Source organism: Lactuca saligna, chromosome 5, assembly GCF_052625555.1.
Source record: "Lactuca saligna cultivar CGN05327 chromosome 5, ASM5262555v1, whole genome shotgun sequence".
Taxonomy (NCBI): Eukaryota; Viridiplantae; Streptophyta; class Magnoliopsida; order Asterales; family Asteraceae; genus Lactuca; species Lactuca saligna.
This window is the reverse complement of record NC_136421.1, coordinates 42,443,240-42,465,671: the sequence shown is the minus strand read 5'-3', so window position 1 is coordinate 42,465,671 and position 22,432 is coordinate 42,443,240.

Below are 22,432 nucleotides of genomic sequence, written 5' to 3'. Positions count from 1 at the left end.
CGGGGCCCGCCATGGCTTCCTCGTAGCTGTTAGGGTCATGTTGACTTACTAGTGTCTCATCACTAATAAGTGTCTCACCTTCTGCAGTAATATGGAATCCATAGTAATGCTCGGGTGCACTCCTAACTCTCGTGGAACGCCTCAGAGGTACAGATTCGTCAATTGGCTCAACAGGAGTTTCCTCCTCAAGTTGAGGGCTAGAGGTTAAAGTTCCTTCACCACTTGAATCTTGAATTTCTTCAAGATCAACTTGCCTCCCACTGTCTCCTTGGCTTATAAACTCTCTCTCTCGAAAGACTCCTCTTCTTGCTACAAAGACCACATTGTCACTAGGTCTGTAGAAGAGGTAACCAAAGGATTGTTGTGGGTAGCCGATGAAAATACACCTCTCGCTTCGGGGTTCGAGCTTATCATGAGTCTCGCGTCTCACGAAAGCCTCGCAGCCCCAAATCTTGATATGGTCTAGTTTAGGTACTTTACCAGTCCACATCTCGTGAGGAGTTTTGGCAACTTTCTTTGTAGGGACTAGATTAAGGATATGGGCGGCAGTCTCTAAGGCATACCCCCAGAATGAGATTGGTAGCGAAGCTCGACTCATCATGGAACGAACCATGTCCAACAAGGTTCGATTACGCCTCTCAGCCACACCATTCAACTGCGGTGTCCTGGGAGGTGTCAATTGTGAGACAATCCCACATTCCTTTAGATAGTCGAGGAACTCTGAACTAAGATACTCACCACCCCGATCGGATCGAAGCATCTTAATGTTCCTGCCCAATTGATTCTCGACTTCCTGTTTAAATTCCTTAAACTTCTCGAAAGTCTCTGACTTATGCTTGATTAAGTAGACATATCCATATCTACTGTAATCATCGGTAAAAGTCAAATAATAACGATTAGCATCCCTTGTGGCATGTTTGAATGGTCCACACACATCCGTGTGTATAAGGTCCAACAAACCTTCACCCCTTTCACACGAGCCTGTGAAGGGTGACTTTGTCATTTTTCCAAGTAAGCATGATTCGCAACTATCATTTGACTTTAGGTCAAACGACTCCAAGACTCCATCCTTTTGGAGTTGGCCTATACGTTTCTTGCTTATATGTCCAAGACGACAATGCCATAGTGATGCTTTATCCAAGTTATTATTATTAGTAGAATCAATACACAAAACATTATTTCCTAAGTTATCTACAATAGATACAGCTTCATACACACCATCACAAGGTAATGCTTTAAAATAAAGTACATTATTAAAGAAAGCATTAATCGAACCAACTTCATTATCAAACGAAAAGGTGAAACCTTGTTTGTACAATGCATGAAAGGAAATAATATTTCTTGCCATTTCTGGCGAATAACAACATTTATTCAAATCTAAATTTAACCCACTACTTAGCGATAAAGTATAAACTCCAATCTTGGTGACAGGTGTAACTTTCCTATTCCCCATGATTAAGTTTATTCTTCCTTGCTCCACATTCTCACTTCTTCCTAGTCCCTGCAAGTCACAACAAATATGAATACCGCAACCTGTATCAAGGACCCAAGATTTCGAATGGGGTGAGTTATTAGAAATGATAGTGTAAATACCTGCATGGTTGGGTTTGACTTTCCCATCCTTCACATCTTGCTGGTACTTTGGGTAGTTCCGCTTCCAATGAGTTTTTTCATGGCAATAGAAGCATTCAGCCTCCTTTGGGTCAGAAGAAGGAGTAATGAAACCTTTCTTGGTTCCACTTAAAGAAGAGCCATCAAGGGTCCGAGCCTTGGTACCCTTTGAAGATCTCTATCTCTTCCTCCCTCGACTTTGCCCGATTGCCAAGACCGGAGTTGAGTCTGGAGTAGGAGTGATAGCAACCGACTTCCCCTTAAGACCTGTTTCAGCAGTCTTGAGAAGTCCCTGAAGTTTGCTGAGGGTGACCTCTTCCTTGTTCATGTGATATGTCATGCGGAATTGATCATAGCACGATGGTAAGGAGTGCAAAATGATATCTATTGCAAGCTCCTCAGGGAAGTTCACATTGAGCTTCAGCAAACGATCCACATACCTTTGCATTTTCTGCATGTGGCTCGTGACGGACTCTCCGTCCTTCATCATGGTTGTTATCATGGAGCAGATGACTTCGTACCTCTCTTGTCGTGCACTTTGATGGTATCTTTCCATCAAATCTTGGTGCATTTCATAAGGGTAGAAATCTTCATAAGACTTTTGGAGTTCAGCTGTCATGGTGGCTAACATGATGCAAGCCACCTTGGTTGCATCTCTTTCATAAGTATGAAAGGCAGCGATCTCCTGGGGAGTTGCAGTGGACTCGTCAATTTCCTTAAGCTCCTTGTCAAGGACATATTCTTTGTCCTCGTAGCGGGTAATCATCCTGATGTTTCTGATCCACTTATTGAATTTGGATCCATCAAAGGTGACTTTCCCACACAGACTCATAAGAGTAAAGGAGCCATTAGGATTCGAGCCAGAAGCATTGTTTGAAGACATCTGAAAGAGAAGAACAAGTTTAGTTTAGATTTAAGAGAGTCCTTAATAAAACACCCAAATGTAATATTAAGGCTAGGATCCAATCACAATATAATATAACTTAGAAGAGGTATGCCGTAATCTAAGCTATACCATATTTGAAAGGTAGGTGAATGACGATTCACCAATTTCCACCACGAAAACCGAAATATTAAATATTTAGTTTTTATTGGTTTTAGAAATTCCTAGATTCTTTGAGATCCAATGAACTTTTCAAAGGCATGTTTCAATCTCGGGAGTGCCCTCCAGGTTTTGTGACTGGGATGCCGAGGATCACAAAACGAGGTGTGAAGTAACCATGCAAATCACTTGGTACCCTTAAAGTTTATCACTCAATCGATGTGCCGGTAAACCACACACGCTCCACCGATACTATAATAAACTTTTAAGTCACCCTTTACCTACCTTGTTAAGTCCAAGTTAGTGTGCCGGTTAACCACACACGCTCCACCAACGACTCAGACAAAGTGTAAAGTGTAATTTCATGGATTAGCACCTTATTCACATTTTTCCTAAAGTAACTAAGATTGGGAATTTAATAAACATTTAGTTACTTTATTATATTCATCATACTTTGAATGAGAATTTATAAGTCCTTGTCTTACCCGTTCGGCTAACGACCCTCCACCAGTCAAGCAAGCGGTGGGTGAGAATATACACCCATTAAGTCACCATTTTATAGGCAACAACCTTATACCCACCTTATAGACCGGCTTCGTGAATGAGGCGTACTAGCGGTAAGACGACTTTATTCTTATACATATATATATAATTATTAAATTGTCATAATATAAGTATAAGGGTTGAATTTTAACTTTTAAAATTCTAGGGGTTGGAACTAAAGTTTTAACTTAACTTTACTTGTTCCAAAACTTGAGGGCAAGTTTTGTAACTTTCAAAACTTTTCATTTCTTGTAACTTATGAGTTTAATAGAGTCATAAAATGAAGACTCTTCATTTTTATAATTCTTGTGTTTTCTTAATGGTTTTAACTCAAGTGTGACTCTTGGTTTTCCATAACTTAAGGATAAGTTATGGACTCCATTAAAACACATTATGATCAAGAATTAAACTACCAAATAGGTTACAAATAATTCCTATGATCATCTAAAACATCATAAGAACAAGAACATGAATATGAACACAATCAAAAAATTACATAAAACTTTGTAATTTTGATAACTAGTTGTTGTAAATGAATTAGCAAAGACATTACACCACCAAAAAAACAAGTTTTCAATTACCAAAACAGTTTAGGGTAATGTTTCTAATTCATTTCCAGCAACTGAATCGAAATTCTGCACTCATTCGACCCTACTCGCCGAGTGCATGAACATGACTCGCCGAGTTGGTTGAAGATACTCATGGACTCGACGAGTCCCCCCTATAGACTCGACGAGTCCATTCGCAGACAGCAAATTTCCGATTCTGTTTTCAAATTTTAAGCACAAATAAGAACAACCAAGCCTAGGCTCTGATACCACTGATGGGTTTTGAGCATTCTAACACTTCCTAAGTGTACATGCAACCCTAATAACCTTGGATCTATGTTTGTCTAATTTGTCATGCAAAGTTGAATTCCAAGGTTATATTCCTATCTAGCATACATGGGGAACAATTTTAACATAAAGTATAGATAGAATAACTTACCTTGTTGTTGCTTGTGTTCCTTGAAACCTTGTGAGCCTAGCACCCCAAGTGTGATGCCTCAAATGCTTCACACAACACCAAATGCTCTTGGAAGAACTTATGAGAGAATACTCACTTCTTCAAAATCGGCCAAGCCCTCTATTTCTTAGTGTAGCTGATTTTGGGTGGAGGATATGTTATTTATATAGTGTTGACACATCTAGGGTTAAACCCTAATGTGTCATGACTCTTCATTTCCATGATCCATGGGTTTGTAACTCCCATGGAGCATCCATGGAGCATCCTATGGGTGGAACCCAACTTGATGGTCCATGGAGCCTTTTAGCCCACTATACAAGATATGGATGATTTACTTAATCAACCCATATATTTAATTAGTTATCTTTTGATCACTTAATTAATTCTAAATTAATTCTTGATCAAACTAATCAAATAATATTATTAATATATTAGAACTTATAATATATTAATAATCTCCAAGTGTTATTTCTCTCATTTAGTCTATCCAATTGCATGGTGCCATGCAACCCAAATGGACCATGCCGGGTCGGGTCAAGTACATACCAGAAATAGTTATGGACTTAGACACCTTATCCAACACTTTGTTCATGTGATAGGTCATCCTAAATTGATTGTAGCTCGGAGGCAAAGAGTGAAGCACCATGTCGATCGCCAAGTCTTCCTGAAAGGCAATATTTAACTTGCGAAGGCGGTCGACATACCTTTGCATCTTTTGCAAGTGCACGGTAAGAGATTCTCCATGACCCATCTTAGCGGAAATCATGTTCGTGAAAATCTCATAACGCTCTTGTCTCGCGTTTTGATGGTATCTCTCCAATAAGTCTTGGTGCATTTCGTACGGATACATGTCCTCGTAGGACTTTTGGAATTCGGAGTTCATAGTCACGATCATGATGCAATGCACTTTCCTTGCATCACGCTCGTGAGTTTCGAAAGCGGTGATTTCGGTGGGAGTAGCAATTTCGGGGTTGATTTTCGCGAGCTTCTCATCGAGGACATACTCCTTATCCTCATAGCGAGCAATCGTGCGAATGTATCTTATCCATTCGCTAAAGTTCGTTCCATCAAAGGTGACCTTTTGACAAAGGCTCATCAAAGCGAAAGAACTCGCAGCAGCATTGTTTGCGTTCGACGTCTATAAATAGAAATGACAAAGATAGATTAGAATATGAATCCCTAATGTTCACCCAATAAGAAATTAGGGCTAGGATCCAACAACAATATTTACACACTAGAAAAGGGATGCCGTAATCTAACATGCAAACAATTTGAAGGTAAGTGAATGACGATTCACTAATTCTCCACCATGAAAAACATAACTTTAAGTCCTAAATGTATTGAGAATTCCTAGGATCGGATGAGATTCATTGAAACTTTTTTTTCAATGGCATGTTTAAATCTCGATATGCCCCTCTTGTTTGTGAAATGGATACCGAGGATCACAAAGCGGGTGTGAATTACCATGCAAATTCACATGGTGCCTTCATTGTAACGATCACCTATTCGATGTGCTGGTAAACCACACACGCTCCATCGAACTATGATAAACAATGAATTACCCTTTGCCACCTTCTCTTAGAACCAATTAGTGTGCCGGTAAACCACACACGCTCCACTAACTTCTTAGCAAGGTGCAAAGTGTAATTTCATGGGATTGCATCAACTCACTTTTCCTAATGTAACTAAGATTGGGAAATTTTAATAAAACATGTAGTTACTTTGTATTTCTTATTATACTTTTAATGAGAGGATGAGGTTGCCCAATCCTACCCGTTCGGCTAATGACCCTCCACCAATCAAGCGAGCGGTGGGTGTGAGTGTACACCCATTAAGCGCCATTTTATAGGCCGCAACCTTATACTCACCTTATAGACCGGCTTCGTGAATGAGGCCTACTAACGGTAAGACTAGCATTTAAGTTATACAGACATATATATATATATATATATATATATATATATATATATATATATATATATTAATCTTGTAATATCATATTAGTATAGGGTTGTATTTTAAACTTGTAAAATTCTAGGGTTTGAAATTTAAATTGTCTAAATTAAACTTTTAATCACAAAACATAAATTTCAACACTTGAGGACTAGTTTTAAACATTTAAAACATAAAGGATCAAATAACAAATACTCTAAATCACATAATTAGCCATATTTAATTAATAATTATCATATAAGGAAATCAAATATTTTATTAATTGATAATTATCTTCAATTAGATCAAAAATATAGTCATATATATCACAAAATCGGATTAGGGTTGATCTAATATGATTAAGGTAAGTTTCCATAAGATAAATATGAAAAAATCTGCTTGGATCTAGGTTTCTCTATTAAGCATGCTTTGAATACAAGGCTTCTAGACTTATTAGGTGTAAGAACAACACAAAATCATATCTAGAAACATACCTTTGATTCTCTTGGTTGATCTTGTTGTCTTGGAGCTCTAGAGTCACAATTGTCACTCCTCTAATGGCTTACAAACACCAACTAGCAAAGAGGATGATTTAAGAGAGAGGAGAGGGGATAGAATTCGACCAGAGTATCCTTACTTTAGAAGATGTGTCAAATTCCTTCAGCCATAGGGTCTATTTACACTTGTAGACTCCTTAAGGGTTACAACTTAAACCCTAGTTGGATAATCATCTCTTAGAGTCATCCAAATCCTTACCAAAGATAGCCTTGGACGAATTTAGGGCTTATCCTAGCCTAGAATTCATCCAACCCTTTATCCAATAAGGATTTACAGTCTAAAGTTTAACTATCAAGCAATTGACAGTTTATACCCTCTTATTTAATTAATCTCCTTAAGTCACCAAATTAATACTATTTAATCTATGACTTATATTATTCAAATAACTATATTATTATTCCATATATTATTCTCATAATATATTAATAATATCTATTCTCTCATAATAAATCATCCTACCAAGTTGCTATAGTGAAGGCAACCCAAAAGGACCATGCACAATCGGGTCAAATACTTGCCTAATATACTTGCAGCCTTAGACACTATTCCAACAATATGAAACTCCACTTGCCTATCCGGAGGCACTCCCGGTAACTCCTCGAGAAAGACATCCCAAAACTACTATACCACCGGCACACTTCCCACATCCGTCATGGTCCCGGTCCTCGTATCAGAGATATATGCCAGAAATCCCATACAACCCTGCTGCAGAAATCTCCGAGCCCTTGCTACCATACAGAGGATCGGCCCCTGCAAGGCTCTCTCTCCATGAATGACCACTTCACCCCCACTTGGGATTCAAACTCTTACTAACTAACACTCTCAATAAATCATGGCCCCATTAGCCCCCAACCAGTCTATTCCGACAATCACCTAAAGCCTTCACAACAGTATCGGGACTAGATCAACCTGAAACCTATCTCTAAGAACGTTCAGGACACAGTCCCGATACACCCTCGTGGCACTCACAATGCAATTATCTGTAATCTCTACCTCGAGTAGGGAATCCAAAGTTCCTGGCGCATGCCGAAACTTCTTGCTAAACGCAATAGACACAAACGATCGGGTAGCTCCCGAGTCGAACAAAACGTGAACCGACATACCATTGACTAAAAAGGTCCCTACACATATGCATAATGAACACATAATCAAGTCAATTAAACATAGAGCAGAGAAGAATAAGATGTACCAACCACGATGTTTGGTGCTGCCCGAGCCTCCTCGGTAGTCAACTGAAATGTGCAGCTCTTCACTGCTGGAGCATCCACCTTAGCAGGGCGGCCGTCTGTGATCCTCAGTGTGACGGGCGTAGGCACCGCCACTACTCCTCCCCCTCCCTGCAACCTCAGACAATCATCCTTTTATGGTCAGTCTGGTTGAACTGGAAACATATCAGACCCTTCTTGGGGCAATCCCTACTCAAGTGTCCCGGCTGGCCACATGCATAGCATCCCAAGCCTGCTATCTGACAAGCCCCACTATTCGGTTTACCGCACTTGGCACACCTGCCACGGACCTGTTGGCCCCTACTAGATGAATCCAAGGTCTTAGGATTTTTGTCCCGACCTACTATTGCATGTTCCTGCTCCGGCTTCCGCTTGGTGTAGAAGTCCAGCACCATCTCCCGTTCACGGGCCTTCTCTACCATCTCATTTGGGGTTTTGCACCCCATGAAGCTCACAAACTCCCATATATCATCCCTCAACTTGGAATTATACCTCATCCTCCTCATATCCTCATCGGTGGCATACTGAGGAATCAACAATGCTCATTCCTGAAACTTGGCGGTGATCTCCGACACAGTCTCGATGGCGTGTTGAAGGTCATGAAACTCCCTCACTAGTCGTTGCACCTCGATTGGTGGTGAAAACTCTAGATCAAATCTCCGAACAAACTTGACCCATGTCATCTCAACCACACTGGCTGCTCCCACCTGGCTAGTAATCTCGCCCCACCAGTCTTAGGCTCTGTCTCTTAGCATATATGAAGAAAAACCCACATTTGTCGCATCCGGGCAAGAACTCGTGCGCTGGGCGTTCTCGATATCTGCCACCCAACATCGACTCACAATGGGGTCCCTATCCTCGAAAAACTCTGGCGCTCAGCACGCCTTGAACTCCCGAAATGAGGGAGCTCGGTAACCAACCTGGATTGTAGCAATCTCAGCTCTAAATGCCCTAAGACTTTCCTCCATAATCTCTATCATACCCTCCTTGACCATCCCAAAGATAACCGGGGTAGTGTCAAGGATGCCCCTGGTAACCTCTGCTGGAATAAGCTCAAGTAGCCTCTCATCGATGACCTCGATAGTGTCACCTGATCCAGCCCCAGATCCAGATACCGATCCTGATGCCACCGCTCCAAATCGTGTCATCACCATACTAAACTACCATACCATAAACCATAATGATCAGTATACCCAAATAGGGGATCTTTCCACACTGGTCCATGTCAGATCCTTTAGATCTAACACTGGTTCGCGTACAACTCCTGTGCTTTCAGTAGTACCGGCCCAATACTACCTTTCACACCTGCATGTACCTTCCCCAAAGCTCTAACTAATAACTTCGATTCGTTCCAAAACAAATCATATCTCATAGGCTACTATATAGCTCAAATCCTAGGTTGTCCTAAGATTTTCTCTACCCATATTAATCATAACAGGTTTCCTTATGCATGCAAATTATACACATAAATGGATCAAATAGACTTTCGGATAATAGACTCTACCCTAAGGCCACAACAAAACCGGGAATAGGAAATAAGTCCAAATCAATCACTCTGAGGCTATAAGAGCCTAACTGTGTACAATTTAGAAAGCATACACATAGCATGATACATACAATTATCATAACTCAAATATAAGTATAACAAGGCTAACATATTTGGGGTAAACTACTTACTTGGCTCGACCGATCACGAGTGTTGCACTCTCCTCTTTTCCATCCTTTAAAAGTGTTAACTCTCGTTTTCTTTTTGAAAACATTTTTACCATTTCCTTAGTTTGAGTCTTGTCACACCCAAGGGTGCGCCTGAATCCCTAAAACCAAGGCTTTGATACCAACTTGTACCGACCAAATTTTCAAGAGAAATTTTACATTTTTAATTAACCAAAATATTTCCACAAACCATGAGGTTTCCAAATATAATTGTTTCCGAAATTCATAACCATTACAAATTTATTTCAAATCATTAGAGTGTCCCATAAAATGCATGTGAGAGAGAGAGAGAGAGAGATTGCACATTGCACCATCAAACCTTGCCTTTTTCCTTAGGTTTAGATGTACCTGAAACAAATCCACACATTGTAAGCTAATGCTTAGTGAGTTTCCCAGAGCATACCTCACCCACAATCCACATAACACATGTCATATTAGCTATAAAATCTATCCATACCACATAATCCATGCATACTAACACATAAGGATGCCATGGACTCCTCCCAAGGTCTTATGCCTTCATGTCATGGGCTCCCCCTGTGGTCTTTACCTAGGAATGCAACGGGCTCCCCCACGTGCTCTTATATCCAACTGCCACGGACTCCCTTGGGGTCTTCTATGAAAATATACATAATCAACTAGCATATAATATAACACAGAAGTATATACCATCATACATAACTTATTCGTAAACATATAAGGAGGCCATGGGCACCCCCATGGTCTTATACCATCCAGCCATGGGTTCCCCCAATGGTCTTATATCTAACTGCCACAGACTCCCCCTGGGATCTTTCTTGCAAATATTCATATCAACTAGCATACTACTTAGCATGAAGCTAACCACCATACCAAATATCTCTACTGCTGCTAATGTACCACATACCATAAAATGGGCTAGCTTGGTGCCTTAGACCCATTGGTATGGTGAGGAGACTTGCCTCCTGTGAATGTAGAACTTACAAGCTAAGATTAGATAATCCTCCACGTGCTGCTCCAAATCAGCTGCCTATAATCATCATGTAATTAACTCGTCAAAAACCCATAGATGCCCCAAAAGTCAACCTTGGTCAACAGTCAAGGTCAAGAGTCCATTTTGACCTCTACTCGTCGAGTGCATCCAGCAACTTGCCGATTTAACCGAATAACTCTTCAAGCCAAAAACTCTACTCGGGCCTAGCTGAAATCCTAGTTCTCCACCAAAAACACCATGGATTCCAAAAACGGGATCTAAGGTTCCTTCAGCCCCTCAAATGTTCATCCATTTTTAGTGGGATCTAAGGTTCCAAACTTCAGATCCAAGTCCTCTGGGCACAGATACCATGTAAAGTTGCAAACTTTACGTGCATGCAAGGCCCTTCAAGGTCATGATGTTCATACTAAGCTTTTAACAAGGTTTTTGAGTAAAGGAAGGGTTAATCTCAAAAAAGTGGGTAACTTTATAGCATTGAGACCCTAAAGGGGTCTAGATCTGAAACCATATCCTTGTGATAGGTCCAGATCCAAGTTTGACTCCCTTTTTTTCCCTAAAATGGTCATTTTGCTTTCAGGAGAAGAAATCTAAGAATCTACAGCTCAAGGTAACGACTTTTTACCTTAAGATGGTGGTCAATACAGTGTAGATGTCGGATCTATTGTTATCCTCCTTTCTCCTTCTTCTAAAGCCCTTCTCCAATATACCAAGTTTGTTAATCAAAACTCTTACTCTCACTCAAGGGGGTACACGGCTGAAAACGGTTTTCTTTGGGGTAATAAGGTGCTAAAGGAGGCCACAAGGGCAGGTTATAAACCTTATATAGGGTGCAAACCCTCATATTAGGGTTTCTCTCTTCAGCTCTTACTCTTCGAGTAGGTCCTAACCCCCACATCCATGAGATGACCTTTACTCGATGAGTTAGGGTATCCAACTCGTTGATTCCATGCAAAAACCCTAAAAAATCATGTAAATTACTTAATACCTGAAACAGGTGTTACATTCTTGCAAGACGGTGGATTGATGGTCGAGAATATTTAGGCCATATGGTGCTAGTTATGAGTCTTTAGGCCAGTAATGGGATGATGACAAGATCGGCATAGTAGCATTAGCTTATCATTTAGTGGTTAGAAGGTGTCACGATGTATCGTGAACCAATGGCCAAATAATTTATATGGGTGGGACATGGTAGTCCTTTGATTGAGACTCTTAGGTCTCGGATTGTCAATTTTCTTGGCATGTTTAGGTGTTAGTGCATTATGAGATTCAGGAGACTTAGTGACCAGCTGGTTTAGATCATGTGTGCAGATAAAGGTTGTTGGGAGTAATAATTGTGCATCAAAACTCTATTATGGAGAGACTGCGTTATGAACCTCGTTGGCTTGCGGGATGTTTAACAAGAGTTTGGTTACCATTTATGGGTATTGGTTATGGAATCTTGAGTCATGAAGTTCATTGTGAATGTCTCAAGTGATTTGTCAGGTGGAGGTACGTCTGAGCTAATAATGGATTTGGATTTAACAAGAAATTCTTGGATGAACCATCATTATGCTCGTGGGATCAATGGGTTGATGATTACTTATAAGGAAGTCAAGTGTGTATTTAAGGCTTTTGGACACAATTTTTTGGATTTGGGATTATGAAAAATTCACGATTGGTATGTTTGAGAATTCTTTCCGCATGTTTTGGTAGTGTTCCTAGTTAGGGAATAGGGGTAGTTTTGACGAATGAATGATCATCAGTTTTAGAGTTTGGGTTTTGAAGCTTAGAACCGATGAGTCCCTGGTTTTGGGAAGTACAATGATGAAGTTGGTTTGTGGTTGTAGTTTTGAGAGTCCTTGACTGTGTGGATCTTATTGGAAGTTGGGTGCTATAGTTAAGGAGAGAAAGATCATCATTGCAATTGAGTACTCTCAAGATATTGGGTTACTGTTCGTAGTTGTGGGTTTCCAAGTGGCCTCTTAATTTTTCTTTATAAGATGCCTTGATTTTTAAGTAGTTAAAGCGAGTTGTGGAATATGTTTACATTGTTCTTGTTTCACTACAATAGTTATTTAGCTAAGACTCGTGTTGGGAGTCACCTTGTTTTCGAGTGGAGGTTTTAACAATAGTGAATAGTTAGACAATGTATTGGATTTCTAGATTTTGAGCAGAGTAGTGATGATTATTCTTTGGTGGTTAGAGATAGTGGGTCAAGGATTCATTAGAATTCAGGGTATGTAAGTTCCTGTAAGAGTGGGTTTGATTGTATTTTAGGAAGATAGTCTTTTGTATGAGTCGACTTCTCAGTTCAGATCAGAGTTGTGGAAGAAACATTGAACTTGCCGGGTATGTCTGGAGAGTAGTGAGGAGTGATTTCGAGGACGAAATCCAATTTAAGTGGGAGAGAGTTGTAACATCCTGTTTCGAGAATTTCTTATTTCAGGATTGTGGACAATTAATGGATCAAATGGAGGCCTTTATAATTTACATGTTTTGCCCTTATTATGTAATATGTATGCAAATTGGTCCAAAGTGGAATCTAAATGAAGAGCATGGATCTAATTGAGTACGTTGGACGTACTCTATGTACAATGGGCATACGTGGCAAAGACCCAAACCCTAATTTTTAAGGTTTGGAACCAATTTCTACATCATTAACTCTTTGAGGCCCATTCATTCATCATCCTTCATCCCCATTTTCATCCCAACGAAACCTTAACTCCCTTTTGTGTGCATTTTGATCAAGAAAGTGTGCTTTGGATCCACTAGTATCTTGCCCTCAAGCTTCATCTAGAGGTATAAAGCTTGAACCTTGATGCATAAACTAATTAGATCTTGTTAGCCTAGAAATGTAGTTTCTTGTACTTTTGAGCTTCTAGATTCATAAAAATGAGAGCTTAGATTCTTTCATTGAGCCATGCAAGAGTTTGGGAGTTTTGGGTGACTTTTGGACCAAGGGTTTGAGTTTCACCCTTTTAAATGCATGCAAAGGGATAAATTCAAAGACTTTATCCATTAAGATATCTCATTTTACCTGGATTTGAAGTTCGGTGCCTTGGCTTAATGGAATAATACCTTAATTGAAAAGCTTGTGTTCATCTCTGATACGTTAGGCGTACCTGGAGGTACATTGCACATACCAGGGGTCAAGTCCGTAATCTTGCAAGGCACCATCTACGCTGGACGTAGAGGGGAGTACATTGGGTGTACGCAACCTAAAAGGAAATCTTTGACTTTTTACTTTTACTTTGACCAAGGGTTGAAAAAAGTTTGACTGAAGGGAATTTTGGGTAATTTTGAGTTATGGTTTAAGATTTGGTCACTTTTTGTTGTATATGTGACCTGTATAGTATGTATCCAAAGCAGTGTGTTATTCAGCTATTTTGTTAGACTGTGAGGTGAGCCTTCCTCACTGTACTTATGGGTTGAAGGCACCAATGTCGACCCACTAGATTATGTATCCTGGTATATAGGATGTTGTGATATTAAAGTGATCTGTTAGATAGATATCCTAGTATATAGGATGTTGCTATGTTATAGTGATATGTTATATTTGTAACCTGGTATATAGGATTTTACTATGTTGTAGTGATATGCTAGATCTGTATCCTGGTATATAGGATGCAGTTATGATGTAGTGATCTGTTAGATCTATACCCCAGTATATAAGATGCTGCTATGCAGTAGTGATATGTAGATTTGCATGTTTGTCTGTTGACTGATTATATGTTTATCTATTTCATATGTCGACTTAGTATGGTCTTTGGTTGAGGCTTTACTGTTATGTGTGTGAGCCAATAGACCGGGGGTATTCCAGCCTGATAGTTGTGGACTCGAAGGTATACCAATTCGATGACTGATTGGACCTGTTACAGATTGGGTCGAGGCATTCCAATCTGATGACTGATTGGGCTGGGGGTAATCCAGCCGATAACTATGGACCTGATGGTATTCTAGTTTGATGATTGATTAGACCCAACATGCATGATTATATATGTGATATGTGGTACGGTGGTACTTTGGGGCAACCCACTAAGCTTTGTCTTACAGTTCCAGTTTTATGTTTATGGTACTTTAGATAATCGAGGCAAGGCGAAGGCTTGATCGTGCACATCATATTTGGTTTTTATGAGATTATGATTTTGGGATACTCTGATTTATGTTTATGACTTTTGGAAACTATGATTTATAAACGCTTATGGTTTAGGATTGGTCTGATAAATGAAAATTTTCACATTGATTATTGGGATGTTACAATAACTATAACTTTCGGTGGAAAACTTAACATGTATAGAGATACTACATATACGATATGGGAAGGTGTCGTAGGTAGGTCATATGTGATTAATTGCATTGATTAATAAAGCTAGTTGTGAGACCATGTACTATATGAGCTTATATATATATATATATATATATATATATATATATATATATATATATATATATATATATATATATATATATATATATATATATATGTCTAAACATTTAGAAAGCTTATATTTATAAGGAAAATAAAAAAAATATTGAATTATTGAATTTGTAATGCTTCGTTCTATTTTAAATTTTATAAAATAATTTAGATAAATAAACAAATGAAATAATTGGACAAATTTTGGAAATAGAAGGAAAGTATGCATTAATGATGAAGGTTTGTATTTGATTGGATACACTTCAAGTATGAACAAGAAAAACAAAACTAATCTAAGGAAAATAATCAACAAAAAGTAAATAACACAGAAGTTCTCAAATTTTTCGTTTCACCAAGAAAAGAGGTTTTGTCTTTACCAAGAAGATAGTTTTGTTACAAAGACGATTGACACAAAGCCACAAACACTAATCTTGTAACAATGCAAATTTTCAAACAAAATTTTCATTTCAAACAAATAGAGTATTTTTATTCAAACTAAATATAATTATTTCAAGTATTAAATCGAAATACAAATCATAGAATTCCCAAGATCTCAAAACATCAATCAGTGTGTACGCATCACGCCGGCGCCTTCCCACGGTCCTCGCTAGTACCTGAAACACATACATAACAACTGTAAGCATAAATGCTTAGTGAGTTCCCCAATCCTCAGAACGTGACTTCTCTTGTTGTTCCCTTCACCAAGCCTTCTCTTCCTTGCACAACAACTCTTCCAAAATCAACAATGGTCTTCAACCTTGCTCCAGATGTATACAGTCGAATTAGGGTTTCTCTCAGAAGGCTAAAGTGAACAATGACGGCCAATAAGTCCCTTAAATATGTCCCAAAACTGAACGGCTAGGGTTTTCGCTGAACAGCGCAGACTCGCCGAGTCCATATTTGGACTCGTCGAGTCCAGTCGCGAACCCGCGACCAAGTCTGCGATCCTACTCGGCGAGTCTAGGCTCCAACTCGCCGAGTCCCCTCTAAAACACCCCAAAAACATAATTATAACAATACCTGAAATTTCGGGCTGTTACAAATCTACAACTACTATATTAGGGTTTTCCCTAATGTTGTATATATACTAACCTATACATGTATATTCCTTGATTTAAGGGATTTCATCTAATTGATACTAATGATCAGATCCATATCACCAAGATTACGGATTTAATAACTATTCTATATTTATCTATAATAATTTCCTAACATACAAAAGATTATAATCGGATAACTATACTAAATGTAACAATCGGTTTCGAATCGTTTCGTTGTTAGGGGCTGTTGCCTGGTCATAAGTCATCATAAGGCCTTGGGCCTTGGGGAGGAAAAGATTTGGCCCTTTTTGGATGTTGGTGTTATAGTCTAAGTTATTCGGGCGTTTGTTTGTATTTCATAGCCCAATGGTATAATCATAATGTGATAACTCAGTCCTTTATGAATTTTACGTTTTTGTTTGGAAAGTTCTCAGGTGGAGGTGAGTTGTTAGAAGTGTAGGGATTCTTGTCACCTTTCCATGGATATCAATTTCGTTGGAAATAGACTTATAAATAATAAGTTATGGTCTTCGGATGTTTGGTGGTTTTAAGGTTTAGCCGGGTACGCGGGGCGTACACAGGTGTACACGCAGCATACTAGTGAAAAGGGTAGTATGCGGGGGCTACATCAGTGTACGATAGGTATATTTATCATGATGGTCACGGGTTCTCTATGGAGTACGTTGGGCGTACTTCAATAAGACCAAAACCCTATTTTAGGGTCTTGGACCCTATTTAAGCTTCTTATCTCATAATCTAACCCTAATATCTTCAGCCTCCATCCCTCTAAACCTTAGAAATCGACCCTTATCATCCATTTGATTGATTCTTGAGCTTCAAAGTAATTTATGTGTGTTTTAGGGGCTTGAGGAGGAAGAATGAACTTCTTGAAGATTCATTGCTTGACTTGGAGCTTTTGGATCTAGGCTTTGCTAACTAAGATCTAACTTCTGGAGGTATAAATTCTAAAGCTTGGAAACTTTTTCTTGTAGATCAAGCTAGGTGGCACTTTGTCATGATTTTGGTCCCTTTATGGTTGTTCTTGTGAGTAGAAGTTACTCTAGAACCTTTGAGCTTCGTATTTGGCCTTTGTTGGGATTATGGAGTCATAAAGTTTGGATATTGATGAGAATAAACCAAGGTTCTAAATAACGTAAGGCGTGACTTGGCAGCAATGTCAAGTCTCAAGCTTTTCCGAGCTTTAGCGAGTCACGTCGTTTGTAAGGTGTGACTTAAGGCCGAAACTTTTTATATAATTAATATTTTTATATGTATTTTCAACTATTATTCATTTTTATACACATATGTGAGTTAAGGTAGCGTTTTGGCAAAGCTTGGCAGCAGGTGCAAGCCTTAGAGTCCTGGCGCGGCATGGCGGAGCCATGGCAAGCTTTTTAGAACCTTGGTATAAACCTTCCATTCATGATTTAGTAGTCTTTAGTGAAGCTTGGGAGTTAAGGTTTTGATTTAGGTCCCATTAAGTCATGCTAACTCATAAAGTCAAGAACTTTATGACTTAAGAAGTCCTTTTGAATCAGATCTGGAAGTTTAGATAAAGGTCTTAAGGTATTAAGAAGTTTTTTTAGTCATTTTGGAGTGATTTTGACCTTTGGAGTTCATCATTGGTGTTGCGCTTCATTAAGCCATGAAAAGGATTAAAGCCTTCGAATTTATGGATCAAGTCACTTATATTTAGCTATTATGAGGTTTTGGACGTCTTGGCTTAATGGATTAAGAGCTAGAATTAAGAGTTAGTCAAACAGGAGGAGTATGCTGGGCATACAAGCCTGTACGGACAACGTACAGTCTCTTAAGCCAATACACTTAGCGTACAATCTGAGTAAGCCCCACGTACTCATCAGAGTGGGATTTCGATATATGGGCTTAGGTTTGGACCATCTTTTGGGTATTGTTGTTTTGGGCCCTATTGGGCCATCAAGTTTTGGGTTGATATATATTTGTGCAGCCACCATGGATTTTGGCCCTATTTGGAAAATTGGGCCATGGATTGGGCCTTGGGTAGTTTTTGGTATTTAGGCCTTGTAGATTATTAGGTTTAGGCTTAAGTCTTGGTCCAAAAGTAGGTGAAAGGTAAATTGGTCATTTACCCTAGTAATGGATTTATTGATATGTATTGGGACCCAAATGTTGATTGGGCGTTGTTTGGTAATTAAGGGATCGATCAGCCTGCAGCCAAAGATTATCCGCAAGATTCATCTATGTGAGGTGAGTCTCCAAATTAAGTTTGGTGGGTCAAAGGCACCAATGTCAGTCCATGTTTATCCTATGTTAGTATGCTAGTTGTATACATGACTTTTTCATGTGTTATGTGTTTATGTGCTTACCAGGCGAGGCTCGATGTCGGGAGGGGTCTGATTACCATTTTGTATGCTATGTATCTTTTTGATTATTGCATGTGTATATGTTTACTTGATATATGTTATATGTATCCAGGGTGAGGTCTGATTGCTTACAAAGCGGGGCCCGATGTTGGGCGGGGTATGATGACACGGTGGGGCCCATTATGTGTTTATTTATGTGCATGGTATGTGGTATTTTGGGGAACTCACTAAGATTTGTACTTACTATTTTCAATTTATGTTTCAAGTGATTTGGTTTTAAAAAATGGAAGAGCTCGAGATGATTGCAGGTCACACACCGCATGTTTCTGTATTATGTGATATACTATGATTTATTGATGTTTTTCCAAATCTTGACTACCTTGGTTTTATGGAAATGATATGTATTAACGATTTATTAATCTAAATACAAAAATTTTATGTCATTATTGTTGGGACGTTACAAGTTAGTATCAAAGCCTTGGTTTGAGGGATTCGCTCTCGGGTTTGTCTGAACACAAACTGAGGATTTGGTAAAGTTTTTCAAAAAGAAATATATTTTAGAAAAGGGATTTTTCTAAAAGAAAAAGGGTGTGCTGCATGCAATCAGCCAAGCTCAAGTAAGTTTTCCCAAATTACCCATATATGTTATTTATTCTGCTTTGATCTCTGTGAAATGTATGTTGGTTAGGGATAAGGATCAGCTCAGCTTTTGCATGATAGAATGCTAGGAGAGATGCCTTTATATGCCTATTGTATAAGCTTGTAGACTTGCATGCTAGATCTGATTAGCCAGTGATAGGTTGGCCTGATATGTGATGCATGGTAGCCTAGGAAGCATGGGATGCTAGATTAGGTATGATTTGTATGTGTAAGGCAATCAGTAGCAGGAGTGGGAGCTCCTGGTATGGGTTGTAGTATGTGAGATTCTATGCTTGTGATTATTTTATGGATTAGAGTGTTGTTGCATGACCGATGTTTGCTTTGTGCTTTGTGGAAGTCATAAGTGATGAAAGTTAGCCATTGAGTGAATATGTCTAGTCACATTTGGCAAAGGTTGGAGAATCTTAGAGTGATGGATTTGACCCTACTGCGTAGCTCTTTTTTTAGTCTAACCATCACAGGGATGAGTCTGTTACTCGAAAGATTATCTAAGCTTTGTTGCATGTGATTGTGTTCGTGAGGTAGCTAACTGATATTATGAGGAGTTCTTCAACAGCTAATGGTAGGGTGAAGTCGGGAGCCTAGGAAAGCCTAGGGATTGATTCAGTGGGATTATTTACGTTGTCTACCGAGCGTTTGTGTATGGGTTTTAGAAGGTGACTTAGACAATTCGGGAGGATTCTTGACGATATTATGGATAGTTGTGGAAGGTAGTATTGGGCCCATACTACTGGAAGCACAATATCCAAACTCAAATCGAGGAGAGTCTTGGAGAATCTACGAAGCCCATGGGATGAGGATTCTTGGGTACATTCATATCTTTTCCATGTTCTTTCGGTATGGTGTTGAGCTTTCAGGAATAGGGTCCAGGTTCTGGTTCCGGCTCAGTAGTAGGTACTAATTCGATTGATGCATGGACGCGGGAGTTTATCTCTCTAGAGATTACTTGTGGTATTTTTATATGGACCTTGGTGGTCTTGGCTTCAGCCAAAAAAGGGATTTTGGAGCTCCTCGATGGATATCTCGAGGCCTTTCGGGCCAAGTTTGTAGCGGGTCAATAGGGGCTAATCTGGAGCCAAAAGCTTGTGCATATCTAGAATCCTTCAGGAAAGGGGATCCTTTTGTTAGTTCTTGTCAGTTGGGATCAGAAGTGAGTTTTGCACCATGTTCTCAGGATGGTCGGGGTAACTTAGGAGGAGGAGGTCAGGATTCCTTCAGATGTTTTGTGGGTATGTCAACTTGTTTTCTTTTGGGTTGTTGTCTGGAATTTGTATTGCGTTGGATTTTCCTTGGGTCTGGGTAAACATATCTCGGGTTGATTTCTACTATTTTATGGGTTATCATGGATTGAAATATGCCATTCTGCATGTCGAGAGTCATTAATGAATCAGTAGCGGGTCGTATCTTGTTGAGTGGGTTTCAACGTGTTCAGTTGTTGGTCCGCGTTTTTTCGGTATCAATTTCAGGGGTATTGTTTGGAGTATCTTTGGTCAAGGTTAGTGGGTTCGTTCTCTAGTGAATTCAGGGTTCAGTGGTTTTATCATTTATTCTGGTATGATCGGCGGTTGCCTATGGAGAACTTTTGGGTTCAAGCACTATTGTTGCTAGGAAAGGAGTAGTATCAGGAAGATAGTGGAGTCAGTTGCATGAGTTTTTTTCTTATTGGTAATGCCAGGGGAGTTTCTTATTCACATGGGTTGTAGGAGGTTAGAGTTCAATGGTTCTTTGAGAATGGAAGCTTGGGTGAAGATTCATCCATTCAGCACAAGGGTTATGATTTTCTTTATCGTCCGCATAAGAACTCAACAATTGGTTTGGTATCATGGGAGGTGATTTGGAATATCATATTGGTTAAGATTTCAAGAGAATTCTTCAAGATTTCAGGGGTTGGGCGATCATTGAGTGTGGCTAGCAATGGAACACCAGAATTTAGCGCATGTCATAAGCGGTTCATGCTATATGAAATTGATGGGTCACGAATCCATCAAGATTTAATAGATGAGAGAAAGCTTCGTCGAATCCAAATGGGGGAGAATTGATCTAAATCTCCAGAAGTTGGAAGGGTGTGGAACTATGGCAAGTTTCACATCCGGACCAGGAAAAGAGACGACCCAAATGGCCGTTTATCGTGTAAGTGGGAGTTTAGGCAACTTCCCATCATTGTTCGAAATCTTCATTCATGCATAGCAGGCATGTGGTTAAGTCCTAATTGAGGGTTTTATATTCTAATTATGACTCAAACACCATAGTAGGATTATGATGGTTTGGGTGTGGAAGGGCCATGGGAGGTAATCATGGATAGTTTGAAGTGTTGTAAGATAGTGATAGGATTGTAACATACACCATTTCGAGGTACAATGTTGTGGGAGGAGGTTAGGAGTGCAAAAGGGGAATCAGTTCATGCTGTGGGCACGCTATTTGGAATTGTCGAGGAATATTCTATGTTTAGGATGAGGACCATTGGGGGTCCGAGGCGGAGTCGGGCTTGCATAGCACTAGATGGGTGGGACCCGTGAGCGAGGTCGCTCCATGGTATAGTTAGTTGGGACCCGTGAGGGAGGCCCGTATAATTAGGGCAATACAAGTGGGACTTGGTGGAGACCGTTGGGGCAAGATCTTGGATCTTGAGATGCAAGATCAAGTGGGGGGTTAGTACCTGATGCAAAGGGGTTTATAAGTTTGGTAGCCTTGTTATTTGGACTATTGGGAACCTAGTGGTTAGACCAGGTGTGAGATTGGTAGTCTTAGCAATGGTTGGGAATCTTTATATCTAGGTCTAGTGAGGGGTTTTCACGACTCAGAAGATTTGGAGTGAAATGTAAGTGTAGATGTGTCGATCTCGGGTTATGGGGTTGAGTATCAGTTTGGTTTTTGGGTGAGATCTTGAGTTGGGCATTGGGAGTGGTTAAGTGCAGGAATTTTCTTTTCAGTAGGATAAGAATTTGGAGTATCTATATGTCAAGCGCATCAATCAAAGGGTTCAAAGGTAAGGAATGGATTCAGTTTTGATGATAGATCAATCCCTTGTTATTGTATCCTGGATTGGTTCCATTGTGAAGGGCATCAAGATAAGTAAAGGTGGTATTATTGATTTTGATCTCGTGTGTGGAGTCGTTTGTTATTCAGAGAATATTTTAGGTCACTTTCAGTTTCGCTTAAATAATTTCGGAGTAAAAGATTTGACCCTGTTACGCAGCTCTCGTTTGAGTCTAAACGTTGCAGGGATGAGTCCTCAACTCGAAGGATTATCTGAGCCTTCTATCAAGTAAAAGTGTTCAGCAACAATAATTGGTGGTAATTATGTTTCCTAATGGATACATCAAGTTATCAAAAGATGAGTAGTCAGTTGGGGGATAAGTGGAATGGATTTAGCAATGGTTCAGTATGGACG